General features: G+C 44.2%; 1 protein-coding gene across 3 annotated transcripts in view; it reads right to left on the bottom strand.

The window, feature by feature from the left end:
• CLVS1 (clavesin 1) overlaps positions 1–16,134 on the bottom strand; it is a 181,106-nt gene that overhangs the window by 28,597 nt on the left and 136,375 nt on the right. The window lies entirely within an intron of this gene.

Below are 16,134 nucleotides of genomic sequence, written 5' to 3'. Positions count from 1 at the left end.
CATTATTTCCACAATAGGTGCATCTCGTGCATTATTCACTTCCTGCTCATTAATGGTGTTAGCAAGCCATGGAAATATTAAACTAGCAGCTCACCCAGAAGAAAGAAATTCAAAAGGTTTAAGGTGATTGCTTATCCAGTCCTATAACAGAAATAACCCATAAGAAATAAGAATTCTGGTATCATTAAATGGTGGCCTTTTTTTTTTTTTTTTTTTTTTTTTTTTTTATAATTGTCAATCATTAAAATTATTAAATGTATGCATGACAAATGATTTTTTTTGTTCTAACTCCTAACACCCTGCATTCACAGCATTTAAGGCAGAACAGCATAACTGCTCCAGATTAACCATGACTATTGCAACCACAGCTTTTTTTATGTAGCCTCTGTGGGATTTATTTAAAAATTCAGCCCAGAGTTAAGCCTAGTACACATGGGCTGAATGTCAGCCGGCATGAGCTGGTTCAATAGATATCGCCCAACTTTCGACCCGTGTGTATGGCAACCAGTCCGACAGGCTCATGATAAAAAAAGGTGTGCTGATCGGCTCCTGATCAGCGCTCTCAGCCAATAACTGAGAGCGCTGACCACAGTGTTCTGGCTGGGTCCGTCCCCCTGTCAGAACACAATAGCTCAGCAATGGATATTGCTGTACTAACATTGGATTGTTAGTACAGCAGCTCAATTTTGAGCTGTCAGTTGGGTTGAATGAAAAAAAAAAACTAGTGGTGTGTACTAGACTTTAGGATTTACCTGCTCCTTTTTAAAATAGTTAATTGTCTATAACAACATTCAAATACAACAACAACTAAATTAATTAAACTAAACTACACTAAATACACCTCCCAAAATACCCACTCCCTTTAAAAAAAGGGAAAAGCGATCATTTTAGTGACAATTTTACCCGCTTTCTGCTGGATAATCTGCAAAATCTCTACTTTAAATACATACACAATGATACACAATGATATGGAATCTTAGTGAATTGTACAATGTGGTAGTGATCTATTACCTGTTGTGATCAATAGTGTGTTAAAGAAATTAATTGTCATGTATTTCACTAAAGATTATTGACATTACTAAGTGCGTATACAGTATGCTAATGTTAGGTTCTTCTGTAATAACATGTTCACTTGCTAGAATTAATTTGCAGAAAGAGATTATTAAAACTAATTGTTGTCCTCTATATTCTTGGAATGTCTGGTTGTGGAATAGTTGTATTCCTTGATATAGAGTAAGTTAATTGGGAGTCTAGAGGTCAAGCCGATAAGGAGTTCTGAGAGCAGAAATTAATGTCTCTTGTAATTAATTTTGTGCGTGCTGTGAGTGTGTAATTTATGTAAAATGTTTATGTTTGGTCAGGTCCTACCAGTGCAAGGACAAGGTCATCCAGCACCCAGGGCAAAGATGCAAAACTGCCCCCCCCTTCCCTTAGGGTTAGGAGTGATGTCACTGTCACTACTCCAGTCGGCCTTGTAACAGAAGCTAATGGCACAGGGATCCCTGCAAAAAAACATTGCATCCAGAACAGCTGCCCCTCCTGCCCACCCCTTGTCCCGGCCTTGGGTCCTACATTTCAACTGTCCAGAATAGGAGCTTTAAAGCCCTTGTTTTTGGTCAACAGATCCGGTCCCTGTAAACTGTTGCCATTTGGGTCTCCATGTATGCTAATGACTTTCTAATCTTAACTTTTAATTGTAAGGACCCCAGTAATACCAAAATGTATTGTTCCGAGTTGGGCAGCCTTTGCCCAATGCAGCCTATCACACAGACAAGATAATGCACTACTTTATTTCACCAATGCATCGCAACATGCTGCAGAGAATAAAAATAAATAAAATGTAATTCTGACATTTCGATAAAGTTATACAAAACAAAATGTAAACTGTGCAATGTGATTGCATTTTTTCATTGGCATTGTTAACAGCACAGCACACACCAGAGGCCGCATTATAACACAACTGCTGATGTCAGTGGGCCCTAACTTTTGTCTTGTAAATAAACGTACTAAAAAAACAAGAAACGGTGGTGCGCATGCCTACGCACCAAAAGCCAATAAGAGAGAATCAATCATTGTTTATTGTCAAGTGTATCATGAACAGAAAGAAGAAGCAAATGAGTGTATGTATATACTGATAGGATGGGAAGCAAATTGATTCTGTAGGAAAGCAGAAGATAGAAAGATACCCCAGTATTGCTGATCTGTTATTCTTTTTTAGCCTGTCCCTATTATATAGGAGTATCAGATAGGTGGTTTCTATCTACAGGAAGGCCTCCTCAAACCATTTGACTGGCCAATTACCGTGGTATGGTGTCATGAATTCAAGACACTCGTTGGTCTCAGTCAAGAAAGGTAAATCTCATATCTTAAGTATAACCCACTAGACAATTTGACTGGCCAATTACCATGGGATGGTGTCTTGCATCCAAGCCACTCGTTGGTCTCAGTCAAAAAGAGCTCTCATGACTACATAGAAAACAGCTTGTTCACCATCCTAATAAACCATGTGACCCATGTGACACTCCAAAGTATGAAAAAATAGGTGCAAAAAGTACCTTATCTCTACATGTTTCGCTCACTAAATGAGTTTCGGCAGGACAAAATAATACACCAAATTAAAATAATGGGACAAGCAAACATATAAGATCCATGGTGGTGACAGGAAATGGCATTCAATTGTTTAGTCATGCTGTATTTATACCATTGTGAGCAAAATAGCCGCCATGTGTCCACGTGCAGTGACGTCATGATGTGTGAGACGTCATTGCACAAGTGTATCATCAAGCAATCAGGCATTGGCGTTCGCACAAGCCCAAAAAAAAAAAAAAAAAAATCGCTATTTATCTGTTAGCCACAGCGCCATCTATCAGACTATCTGAGAAGTGTTAAGCAATATTTGTCCTAAATATCAATTGGAAATTGATTACTCCTCACTCCATCTTCTGGAAGAAAGATGAAATAGCACTAATCATGGAATTGATGAACTAAGCGCCCACAGCCTGATATTCTCCAGCCCTGGGGATATTGGTTCATTTAACCCCATGTGCACTTCAATCAAATATTAAGTTTTGAATTTCTATGGCCAGTTGGAATAATATACAGTATATCACTCTTTCACACGGGGGAGATCAGTCATGATCCGCCCCGTGAACACACGCTGGCTCAGCGGGGATCGCTCCGCCGATCCCCGCTGAGCAGGAAGATGACAGGTGCATCGCTGCACGCTGTGCAGCGACGGACCTGTCAGAGCGCCGCTCTCCCCTATGGGGGGATCGGATGATGACGGTCCGTAGTGTCCGTCGTCATCCGATCCGATCCGAAAACGGAGGGAAAAGTAGGTTTTTCCTCCGTTACACTTTTCGGATCGGAGCGGGGTCGGATGTCAGCGGACATGTCACCGCTGACATCCGACGCTCCATAGGGATGACTGTATGTCCGTTTTTCATCCGAAAACGGATGGATGAAAAACGGACATACGGATCATCCGTGTGAAAGAGGCCTAAGGGCCCTCATGTTCTGAAAGGATTTCCCTTTTGTACATATTCCTGAAGAAGCTCATTTGGTGAGAGATAAGATGTTTTTTGCACCTATTTTTTCATACTTTGGTGTGTCACATAGGTCACATGGTTTATTAGGATGATAAACAAGCTGTTTTCTATGTAGTCATGAGAGCTTTTTTTTGACTGAGAGTGGCTTGTGTGCAAGACACCATCCCATGGTAATTGGCCAGTCAAATTGCCTAGTGGGTTACATTGAAGATATGAGGTTTACCTTTTTTGACTGAGAACAACGAGTGTCTTGAATTCATGATGGATTTGTGTCTTTTTTCAACCTCACCTACTATGTAACTATGACACCATATCATAGTAATTGGCCGGTCAAATGGTTTGAGGAGGCCTTCCTGTAGATAGAGATCACCTATCTGATACTCCTATATAATAGGGACAGGCTAAAATAGAATAGCAGCTCAGCAATACTGGGGTATCTTTTTATCTTCTGCTCTCCTACAGAATCAATATGCTTCCCATCCTATAAGTATATACATACACTCATTTGCTTCTTCTTTCTTTTCATGATACACTTTACAATCAACAAAGGTTGATTCTCTCTTATTGGCCATTGGTGCGTGGGCATTCGCACCCCTGTTTCTTGTGTTTTTAGTAAAATTTGTGTACACACGATCGGAAAGTCTGACAACAAAAATTTGTTGCCGGAAAATTTGAGAACCTGCTAGCCAACATTTGTTGGCGGAAAGTGCGACACAAATGTTTGATGGAGCATACACATGGTTGGACTTTCTGCCAACAAGCTCACATCCAACATTTGTTGTCGGAAAATCCGATTGTGTGTATAGGGCATAATAGTTTTAAGGCTGAACAAGAAAACTGTAGACTCCTCTTCCTTGCTATGTAGTATTTGTACAAGGCTGGCTGAACAGAAATCTGTTGGCAGGAAAAACTGTTAATATTTTAAGAGTCAGCACCTACAAAAAGAATATTAATAAATCATTAAAAAACCCCCACCTCTTCCCCTTCCCTAGGTTGCTGTGAAGCATAGTAACTCACTGACCATTCTGGATGACACTAATGCATTTGTAAGCATGTCAGATACTCACGCAAGAATGCCCAATATCATTCTACATTTTTTGATTGTACACCTATGAAATAGGCATCATCATCTCAATTCCTGTCTCCCCACATCTGCCTTCACTAATAATTTATGCATATTCTTATTAGTGCTATGATGTCCTATCGAAGGAAAAAAAGGCTTTCCTAAATGAAAGGGGGAGCTTTGGCCTTCACCGCTGTATTATGCTACTCTGTGCACGTATGCAGTATTGTGATACTCAGAAGCCTTATGTTGTAATAGGAAGTAAATATCTAGTGCTACATACACTCACTGGCTCCTTTCTTAGGTCCACTTTGCTAGTTCCAGGTTGGACCCCCGTTTGCCTTCAGAACTGCCTTAACCCCTTCAGGTCCGCGCTATAGCCGAATGATGGCTACAGCGCGGATCTGCTTTGCCGGGAGGCCGTCAATAAACGTCCTCCCCTTTGCACGCTCACTACGCCCCCCTGAAGGGCGCACGCTGTGATCACCCGAGTCAATGAGACTCGGATGATCACAGATCGGAGTAAGGGGTCGATCCCGGGCCCCTTACCATGTGATCAGCTGTCAGCCAGTGACAGCTGATCGCGTGATGTAAACAGAAGATCGGTAATAGGTTTTTTTTTTCTTCTCATGCTGACAGCTTGAGGAGAAAAAAAAGCCGATCACCGGCTTCTGTTGAAGGGACATCATTCCCGAAGAGGAAGAGGCAAAGCCGCCTCATATGTACCCACCAGTACCGCCTGCCAGTGCCACCTATCAGTGCCCACAGTGCCACAAATCAGTGCCCACAGTACATAAGTGCCAGCAATCAGTGCCACCTATCAATGCCCACGAGTGCCATCTATCAATGCCCACCAGTGGTGCCTCATCAGTGCCACCTAGCAGTGCTGCCTATCAGTGTCACCTACCAGTGCCGATCAGTGCCCATCACTGCCACCCATCAGTGCCCATCACTGCCACCCTTCAGTGCCCATCAGTGCCAGCTATCAGTGCCACCTATCAATGCCCTTCAGTGTTGCCCATCTGTGCCACCCATCAGTGCCCACCAATGCCACCTACCAGTGCTCACCAATGCCACCTATCAGTGCTCACCAGTGCCACCTCATCAGCCATCAGCGTGCATCAATGAAGGAGAAAAATTAGCTGTTTGCTAAATTTATTAACAAAATATAAAACGGTTTTGTATTTTTTTTTTTTTTTAAATTGTGGTCTTTTTAAAATTTTTTAACAAAAAATAAAAAACCGCAGAGGTGATCAAATACCACCAAAAGAAAGCTCTATTTGTGGGAAAAAAATGATAAAAATTTAATTTGGGTACAGTATTGTATGACCGCGCAATTGTCATTCAAAGAGTGACAGCACTAAAAGCTGAAAATTGGTCTGGGCAGGGGGTTTTAGGTGCCCAGTAAGCAATTGGTTAAAGGAGTTGTAAAGGCAGAAGGTTTTTTATCTTAATGCATTCTAGATAAAAAAAAACTTCTGTGTGTAGCAACCTCCCCAACACCCCCTAATACTTACCTGAGCCCCATCTCTGTCCAGTGATGTCCACAAGTGTCTTAGCCGTCCGGGACCCTCCTCCTGATTGGCTGAGACACAGCAGTGGCACCATTGGCTCCCGCAGCTGTCAATCAAAGTCAGCCAGCCAATCAGAAGAGAGAGGGGGTGGAGCCGGGTCGGGACTCTGTGTCTGAATGGACACAGGGAGCTGTGACTCGGCTCGGGTGCCCCCAGAGCAAGCTGCTTGCTCTGGGGGCACTTGACAGGAGGGAGGGGCCAGGAGCACAAAAGAGGGACCCGATAAGCAAAACCACTGCCATAGAGCAGGTAAGTATGACATGTTTGTTATTTTTATTAAAAAAAAACTAGACTTTACAATCACTTTAATTAGTTGCAGCATAAATTCAACAAGATGTTGGAAACATTCCCAAGAGATTTTGGTCCATATTGACATGATAGCATCGCGCAGTTGCTGCAGATCTGTCTGCTGCACATCCATGATGCAAATCTCCCGTTCCACCACATCCCAAAGGTGCTCTATTGGATGAGACCTGGTGACTGTGGAGGCCATTAGAGTACAGTGATCTCATTGTCATGTTCAAGAAATCAGTGGTGAGATGATTTGAGCTTTGTGACATGGAGCATTATCCTGCTGGAAGGAGCCATCAGAAGATGGGTACACTGTAGTCATAAAGTGATGGACATGGTCAGGAACAATACTCAGGTGGGCCGTGACGTTTAAATGATGCTCAATTGGTACTAAGGGGCCTAAAGTGTGCCAAGAAAATATCCCTCTCACCATTACACCATCACCAGCCTGAACCATTGATACAAGACAGGATGGATCCATGCTTTCATGTTGTTTATGCCAAATTCTGACCCTACCATCTGAATGTCGCAGCAGAAATTGAGACTCATCAAACCAGGCAACATTATACCTATCTTCTATTGTCCAATTTCGGTGATCCTGTGCAAATTGTAGCCTCAGTTTCCTGTTCTTAGCTGACAGGAGTGGTACCCGGTGTGGTCTTCTGCTGCTGTAGCCCATCTGCTTCAAGGTTTGATGTGTTGTGCGTTCAGAGATGGTATTCTGCATACCATGGTTGTAATGAGTGGTTATTTGAGTTACTGTTACCTTTCTATCATCTCAAACCAGTCTGCCCATTCTCCTCTGACATCAACAAGGCATTTTTCGTCTACACAACTGCCGCTCACTGGATATTTTCTCTTTTTTGGACCATTCTCTGTAAACCCTAGAGATGGTTGTGTGGGAAAATCCCAGCAGATCAGCAGTTTTTCAAATGCTCAGACCAGCCCGTCCGACACCAACAACCATGCCACATTCAAAGTCACTTAAATTCCCATTTCTGCCCCATTCTGATGCTCGGTTTAAACTTCAGCAAGTCATCTTTACCACGTCTAGATGCCTAAATGCACTGAGTTTCTGCCATGTTATTGGCTGATTAGCAATTTGTGTTACCAAGCAATTGAACAAGTGTACCTAATAAAGTGGCCAGTGTATATATATCAAGCACTATAATCATTGCTAGCATTTTTTTCCTCTTAATTTCCTTCTAATTAAAGAGAACCCATAACCAAGAGAATGTGAGATAATCAAGATCTCTGCTTTGTAATTGTTATAATAGTGCAGACATACCTCCCAGGGAATACAATATATTATGTACATATATTCCTCCCTTTCAGAGAACAGTGTCATGCTGAATTTCAGGTCTTATTACCTGCCTGAGTTCAGTTCTGATATTAGACACTCAAAAAAAACTCAACTAAGGCGCTATCAGGAACATAAAAAAAAAAAATCAAAAGCTTTAGAGAGGACTTGCAGTCTGCTCACATAATCTGTAATAAAAACATCTTTGTCATTCTGAAGCTTCCCTCCAACCACTTTGTATATTATTTTATATATACTGTGTTTCTGTACCTGCCAAATATGCTGCAGAAATCTCCCTCCACTGAGTCTGATTGCATCCATCTTACCTGTGGGCAGCTGAAGCTGCTGACTGTTCACTTCCTTGATTCACACAGAGGCACACCTCCAGCTCTGCAGCCCTCATTAGCCCTCTTATGACTCATCCCGCCTCCCTTCCTGGCAAACTCTCATGAGAGTGAGAGAGAGAAAGTTGTGCATGATGTCATAAGCGTAGGCTAATAACCAGACAAGAAACAGGAAGTGGGCTGTAGAAGGTATTTACTCGCAGAAAAAAAAAGGTTTTATTATCCAAAGTTAAAACAAAAAGGGCAGAAGATTTAATAGATGGAAAGATTAAAAAATGACTGCAGGTCTGCTTTAAGCGTCAGTTTTGCCCTACTCCAGCAGCCCAAACTTAGTGATATATATCAGTCCTGTGTTTACGCAGGAGAGTGGTCAGACCTGAAGGAGACTGAGGCCCGGTTCACACTTGTGTCATGCCAGACATCGCATGTAATTCGCAGCGCACTGCTGTTCACACTACATGCGATGTCTGTGCAGTGCGATATCAGCCATACAGATAGTATGGCTGATATCGCACCGCATTCGGTCCAAACACGCACAGGACCCTTTTTTCTGTTCGGACTAGAATCGGATCGCATGTGTGTTCACACATATGCGATCTGATTCATGTCCGAACTGTCAGTTCACAGTGCGATATGCAAGCTGAACTGGGGGTGTCGTTAACAATGTATTGACACTCCCCAGCGATTCGCATATGGCAGTGTGAACTGACGTGGGCCTTGTGATGCGGGAACCCGCAGTGGATTTGCGGTGTTCTCGCATCGCACAAGTGTGAACCGGGCCTAAAGCTGGCCATAGATGGCTCAAACCTCAGGCAGTTCAGCAGGAACTGGCCAAGATTCTAACCATGTATGGGCAGGCTGATTGTACCCAAGTTGATCAATCAATCAACTTGGGTACAACCAGCCTGCCAGGTCTTACATGCAATTATCGCTAGTAGCTGTTATAGCCGCTAGCAAAAATCACTGTCTTCTCCTGGCGGGAGAACACAATGGCTCAGCAGAAGGGATTTCCCTGTCAACACTGTTTGTGTTGATGGGGGAATTGAGACGTTTTCTTTCCTGCAAACCATGTTTGCAGGAAAGAAATTCGCCCCTTTTATGGCCAACTTAAAGTGGAGTTCCACCCAAAAATGGAACTTCTGCTTTAAGTGACGGTGACCCCCTGACATGCCACATTTGACATATCATTTTTTGGGAGGGGGGAGCGGATACCCTCTTTTTAGGGGCACCCAGCTCCTACTTCCCCCCCGGGCTCCGCGGAGCCGTAAGGAAGTTCACCCCTCCCTCCGTGCAATCTTCTGGGACACGTCACAGGTCCCAGAAGATTGCCCAGCCAATCACAGCGTGCGACTCGCGCATTCACACAGTGCGTGCCTGGCTGTGAAGCCACAGCCGGATTGCCACAGTCACAATGCCGGCGCCGAGGAGAGGGGGGGGAGAGGAGCGGGGCTTTGTTTGCCCGCATCGCTGGACCATAGGACAGGTGAGTGTCCAATTATTAAAAGTCAGCAGCTACACTTTTTTGTAGCTGCTGACTTTTATATGGGTGGAACTCCGCTTTAAGCTGCTTATACAATTTTCTTATTTAATTTCCTTTAGATTAACCTTTAACTATGTAGTGCCAAGGGCCTGCCTGATTCATAACAAATTAGGTTTGACCTCATATTATATGATTTTGGTAAATCTAAAGGAAAATTGTATAACATGTGGCAAGCCTGAATGGATAATTCTATCTTCCAACAGGAAGAGAATACAAGTGAATAACAATGCAAACACCTATCCCTCGGAAATCCTGAAGGCCCCATAGACAGCTCAAATTTTAGCTGACTCCTACTAAATCAGTTTAAATTCAAGTCATGGATGCCGTGCAGGAACCACCTGGCTCGACAAAAGTTGATTTAAAATTGGAAACAGAAAAGTGAGGGCAGAAAAAACACCTACAAGTCCATCGAGTCTGCCCATTTTTTTTTCTGTTAGCTTATAGTATAGATCTATGTTTGTCTCAGGCATTTTTGAAGCCATTTACTGTTGACTATCTCACTACCTCTGATGGAAGTTTATTCCAAGCATCAACTTCCCTTTCAATAAAATAATACTTTTCAAAACTAATTTTAGACTTTCCTCCAGGTAGTTTGAGGTCATGTCCCTGAAAAATCGTACACGGGTAAATTGTAACAGGTGGGGTATTTTTAATGATTTATTATATTCCTTTTTGTAGGTGTTGACTCTTAAAACAGATTTTCCTGCCAACAGATTTCTGTTCAGTCATCCTTGTACACATTTTTGCAATACTACACAGCAAGGAAGATTAGTCCACCATTTTCTTATTCAGCCTTAAAACTTTCATGGTCACCTCCCTACTCACTAGACAGAGCTGATGATTCATTATCTGGTGAGGGGGCTGGAGCAGACAGATGACAATGGAAGGAGTGCAGATCATTTGCACTCCTGTCACCCATTTTCAGCTGACAGCAGGCTGAAGCCCGCTGTCGGATGATGTCACAGAGCTGCTCCAGGCTCTGGAAAGATCATGACCATGTGGGCGGGATCCGCCCACATGCTTGGATCAACACACCCGACTCAGCCTTTTAGCAAGCTGCTGATAGCCTGAGCCTGCCCTCTACCTGCCCTCTCCACAGCCCAGGGCTCCAATGAGCTCAGGGGGGCAGTGCAGAGAGACGGTGACTGACAATCACCAACTCTCTGGTCAATGAGCACTGAGAACTGAGCAATCAGCTGTGTTTGATCGCTCGGTTCTCAACCTTAGAGCCAGCGGGGGACAGATGCAGCATCAGACCAATGCTGCATCCCCCTAGGTAAGTATGTTTAAAAACAAAAATCAATGCCTGATCTTGGGGATAAGGGGGAAAAATAGCTGTGTCAGTGGGAGGAATAGTGCCCCATTGTTGGTGTCAGTGGAAGGAATAGTGCCCCATTGTTGATGTCAGTGGAAGGAATAGTACCCCATTGTTGGTGTCAGTGGAAGGAACAGTGCCCCATTGTTGGTGTCAGTGTAAGGAATAGTGCCCCATTAGTGTCAGTGGAAGGAATAGTGCCCCATTGTTGGCCTCAGTGGAAGGAATAGTGCCCCATTGGTGTCAGTGGAAGGAATAGTGCCCCATTGTTGGTGTCAGTGGAAGGAATAGTGCCCCATTGTTGGTGTCAGTGGAAGGAATAGTGCCCCATTGTTGGTGTCAGTGGCAGAAATAATGCTGCATAGGGCTGCATAAAGGCAAGCAGAGGGCCACAGTTTGGACACCACTGCTTTAGACTATAGTAACAGATAGAAGAAATAAAAAGATTATAAATTTGTAGCAGAGTTGTATTAAAATTATATTAAACCTTCAGTTTTTTTAAGCACTTTCAGCAGTTGATTTACTCACGCATTTAGTATACAGCTTCTTTATCTTTTAAAGTGGTTGTAAACCCTTACAGACCACTTTGTGCTACAGGTAAGCCTATATTAAGGCTTACCTGTAGCTACCCAGGATATCTCCTAAACCTGCACAGTTTAGGAGATATCCCCTGTATTCGCATGTGCCAACGTCATCGGCACAAGCACATTGACTCAAACTGAAGCAACGGCACGTCAGTGAGTGCGCCATTACCGCGCGCATGTGCGGGAGTGATGTCATCACGGCTCCGGCCACTCACTGCACCTGAGCCGCGATACCCAGAAGTAACCTCCGAGAGTGATGTCGCCGGCTGGTACTGTGTACGGGCACCACAGTGAGGGCTTCGATCTCTAGTGAGTATTACGTCTTGGAGGTGTTAGTTTTTTGTTTTTTTTTTCAAAGTGGGTTTACAACCACTTTAATCTTTGTCTGGTTTCCTGTTTCAGGGTGGCTCCTTTCTCTTGCAGCATCCTATGGAGTCACCCTTGCATGCAGATACTGGGTCTCCCTACAGTGTGCATTACAGTGTGTCTCCCTACAACCCCATAGCCTAGGATAGCAAGGCACTTTCCTGCTCCCCCTCCCTTCTCAAAGTTAACAGACTCTCTTCAGACTGCACTGTCCACTGTTACCTCTTTTCCTGTAATGATCATAAGTTCAGGGAGGCAGTACCAAGAGAGCGGGAGCAAGCAGCACTGAAAGCTGTAAACTGCAAGTGCTGGGATAAGAATTTTAACAGTATACTGGGAAATGTTTATTTTATTGTGCTCACTGTGTTAGGCTATAAAACACTGCGGGTTTAATACAACTTGAAGTCATTTGAAAGATAATGGGCTATAGATGTGTAAGATACAACCATAGCCATACAATTATCTGAATTAATGTTTTAGCGGTTGACCGTGCCAGACTAAAGTGCAATTCCAAGCAATAGAAATTATTTACACTGGGATTTTAAAGCATTGCAGTGATTCTAGCAATATAAATTTATATCTAGAACCAAATGCCATTTTTATTGACAAATTCAGCACAATATCCTTGAAAATAAGATGTTATCACACGGTAATAACTTATATTATTTCTTCTAGACTGCAGAGGAGAGCCTGAACTATAGATATATTGTGCAGGATAGCGGGTTCTAAATCTGATATTCTCATCTGCTTTGCCCCATTGCAGCTTCCCCTGACTCTGCAGCCAACCTAATAGCAATCTATCTTTTAGAAATTGGTGTAATAAATATATTAAAATTTAAACCAATACATCGAGTGTGTATCACACCACTTTTGTTAAAGCGGAATTTCACAAAACCAGATGAAAAACATATGTGAACGGAGATTGCTGCCAAAGGACTGGTAAATGTGCACAGCTAGTCTTGTATTGCAGGCAGGGCTGGGACAAGGGGTGGGCAGGAGGGACAGCTGCCCTGGGCACTGTGGTATCATGTGAGGAGTGGGGGGGCACCACAAGGAGATTGGGGGGAGGACATTTATGTTGGGAGAGGGAATTTGGGGGGCGGTATGGGGTAAGAATTGTTATGGGAGGGGAGATTAGGAGAAGTGTGCTAGGAATGGTGATTTGGGGGTATTTTGTGCTAGGATGAGGGAGTAGAATTTGTGCTGGGAGGGGGGAATCTGTAGTTAGGGGGAGAGGATTAGTGCTCGAAGGGGAAATTTGAGGGGTAGAATATTTATTGCTCCTGGAGACTTACCCGGCAGTGTTCTCCCGCTGTCCTCTCCTTGCTCCCAGTACCTCCTGGTCAGGACACGGCCATGGTTTTGGGAAGGTCCCGTCCGCACCCAAGCCCAGGCACAAGGTCACCCCCCCCAGACTGGGGAGCTGCCCCAAAAGCTATTTTAGCATCCACTTAGAAAGCTCACTGCAAACTTACTGTATTTGAAGAACAGAAGCAGGCCTGGACTGGCCACAGGGCACATCGGGCCGCATGTCTGGGCTGCACAGTGGGAGGTAAGTCGCGACCACGGTCAGGACAGTGCCAACACAGACCGCAGTCGCCACTCATTTCCCACTATGCGGCCATGCCTGTGTCTCCTCTCCCAGCTGGAGATCTGTTCAGAGAGTGGGAATCTTTTCATACTAACAAGCAGGTAATCACCTGTTTGCTAATATGGCCCAGATCTACAGCTCCCCCCACCCGCTGCTCTGCTGATAGGATGACTATGTCAGGGGAGTGGGAGACCTTGGAGAGGACACACAGGCTGATCCTGCCTCTGCCCTGTGGGAAGGTAGGACTTTGCAGGGGATGCAGAGAGTAAAAGGGGATACTGTGATTAGAGAGAAAAGGTGGTGGGGGGCATGACTGCAATGGACACTGTGATGGGGGAGATGCTAGGGGCACTGCAGTCCCCTTTATATTACAGTGCCCCTTTACATTAGAGTGTGGAGGACCAATTCTATGAATATCCCATCACCAAATGCGCCCATGAACACCTGCCCCCCCGATCCTTGGAAACTTTGGTTGCTGAGTCTAAAATGCCCGGGCCTCTTTTCTGTCTCTCAGTCCCAGCCTGAACAGGAGCATTAATGACTCTTCAATAAAGTTTGCTAAGACCCTTTGCAAAGTATAGTATATAACTGACCTAGTAAACTGAAGTTCCTACAGTACACAAATGATCTAATGGAATTACCTATTGATCTATGTAACTAAAGAGCAACTACCCTTATTTGTATGCTAGTGAAGTGCTACTGGTACAAATCTTCAAAAAAATTTGACTTCCATACAGGGCTGGCCCAAGATATTGTGCTGCCTGGGTCCAAGAATGAAATGCTGCCCCCCCCCCAGAAAACAAATCACGCCCACCAAAAGCCCCCCACATCCCTTATTTTATATCATGATAATTGAAAACTAAACCTAAATTTATCAGGAAGTCAGATTTACATGCAACAGCACCCCCACTTCATCCACTTTTATGAATACGTAGTATTTTCTGTATATACCATTTTGTTTTAAATAAACATTTTAAAAGGATTCATGCATCAGGCCACGTGCCTTTTCTTCATTTCTCTTTCCAGTGTGAAAGTAGCCTTACCTAGGCGTGTGACAATCACTGTTTGGCTGAAAATCCAAGCCTGTCCTCTCAAAGCAGTGAAAGGTTTGAGAATGACTGCCTTGCTGGGGTCTCACGCAGTAGAACAGAGTTGGTGGAAGGATCAAACCTTGCTAATCTCCATCCAAAACTACCCTTTTTGTATACTGCTATCAACTAACCCTAGATTTTTTGTCTTACAAAGTATATGCACAAAAAAACAACATGTAGCGCAACACCTAAGGAGCGACAGTTAAATTGGGATTCCCCACCCTGCACAGCCAAGCACACAAAATTTTTACACGCACTCCAGAGTCAAAGAACAGTCCGTTACTTTGTTTTTGTTATTTATTGAGGGTAATAACTTGGATAGGGATGGAAGGTTATGGGATGCCTACTTGACTTCAACAACTTCAGGGACAACTCTTCCTACATACAGTCTCTTTATACAGCGCGACTATTCCTCCAGCACACACTTGCTTGCAGAACCTAGCTAGAACACTGTGTGAAGATCTGACAGTCACTCAATCAGAATAAAGGCAATGGCCCATTACAGGCAGGAAACAGAGGCCCCTTGATTGTTTAGCAAAGTATTACAGTGCCCAGCTTGTACTCATCCTCCTGTGGCTACTGATCCCAGCACCACCTCTCCATGCACTGCCAACCCACCTGGCTGCAGCTGCCCCTTTCACTAGCCCTCCAGGCTAACTTCTCACCACAGTCCTCCGGCCTGACACTCATCAGCCCATCCGGCTGACTCTCAAGTAGTGTTTACCTGCTCCTGCTCTCCTCTCTCCTTGCTCTGTGCCTCCAGGAAGGGCTTCCTCCATGTGTTTTTGGCAGGATCCTTCCAGCACCCGAGCCCTGGCCCAAAGTCACATCCCCCCCCACACCCTCAAGGGCCATTGGCAGCCTCCTCAGCACTCCATCTCCATCTTCCACTCCATATGCCCCCTGCTGGAATGACTCATGCCTATTTATGAGACAGCTTGCCCCCTGCCAGCCCTTTACTGGGGATTGGCTGAGGCCCTCATACATATTCCAAGCAGCTCCGCCTAACCTCAACCCACTATGTCTAGAACATTCTCCAATGTCCCAAAAACAAGAGGAGGCATCAGAGAGTCTGCTAGGATGAGTCATCCAGCCCTGAGTCACTGAACCCTGACCTAGATTCACAGCTCAGGCTTAGCCCTGAGCCAGCTAAATTTTCCTAACAAACCAAGCACAATAGAGGGTGCTACAAACATAAAACATGTTTATGTTCCAATTTACAATGTTTTTACTCATTTAATGGTATTTAGTGTGGTTACATAAAAATTAATGATAACTTGAGCCTAAATTGAAGCGGAACTTCACCTATAAAGGGAAATTCCACCTTTCCTCCTCCCCCTTATCTTCCAATTTTGGAAACTTTTTGACAGGTGGCTGCTCTTACTTCCGATCTGATCACCTAGGAGATCTCAGTGGAAGTTCATCATCAACTCCTCCCCCTCACATGCCTGCAAACTCCTGGGGCACGTCAGAGGTCCCAGGAGGCTGCTGGTCCATTCACAAAGCATTGCACAACTTGCATATGAG

This window comes from Aquarana catesbeiana, linkage group LG05 (genome assembly GCF_042186555.1).
Source record: "Aquarana catesbeiana isolate 2022-GZ linkage group LG05, ASM4218655v1, whole genome shotgun sequence".
NCBI classification, from domain to species: Eukaryota; Metazoa; Chordata; class Amphibia; order Anura; family Ranidae; genus Aquarana; species Aquarana catesbeiana.
This window is presented reverse-complemented; position numbering and strand designations above follow the sequence as displayed.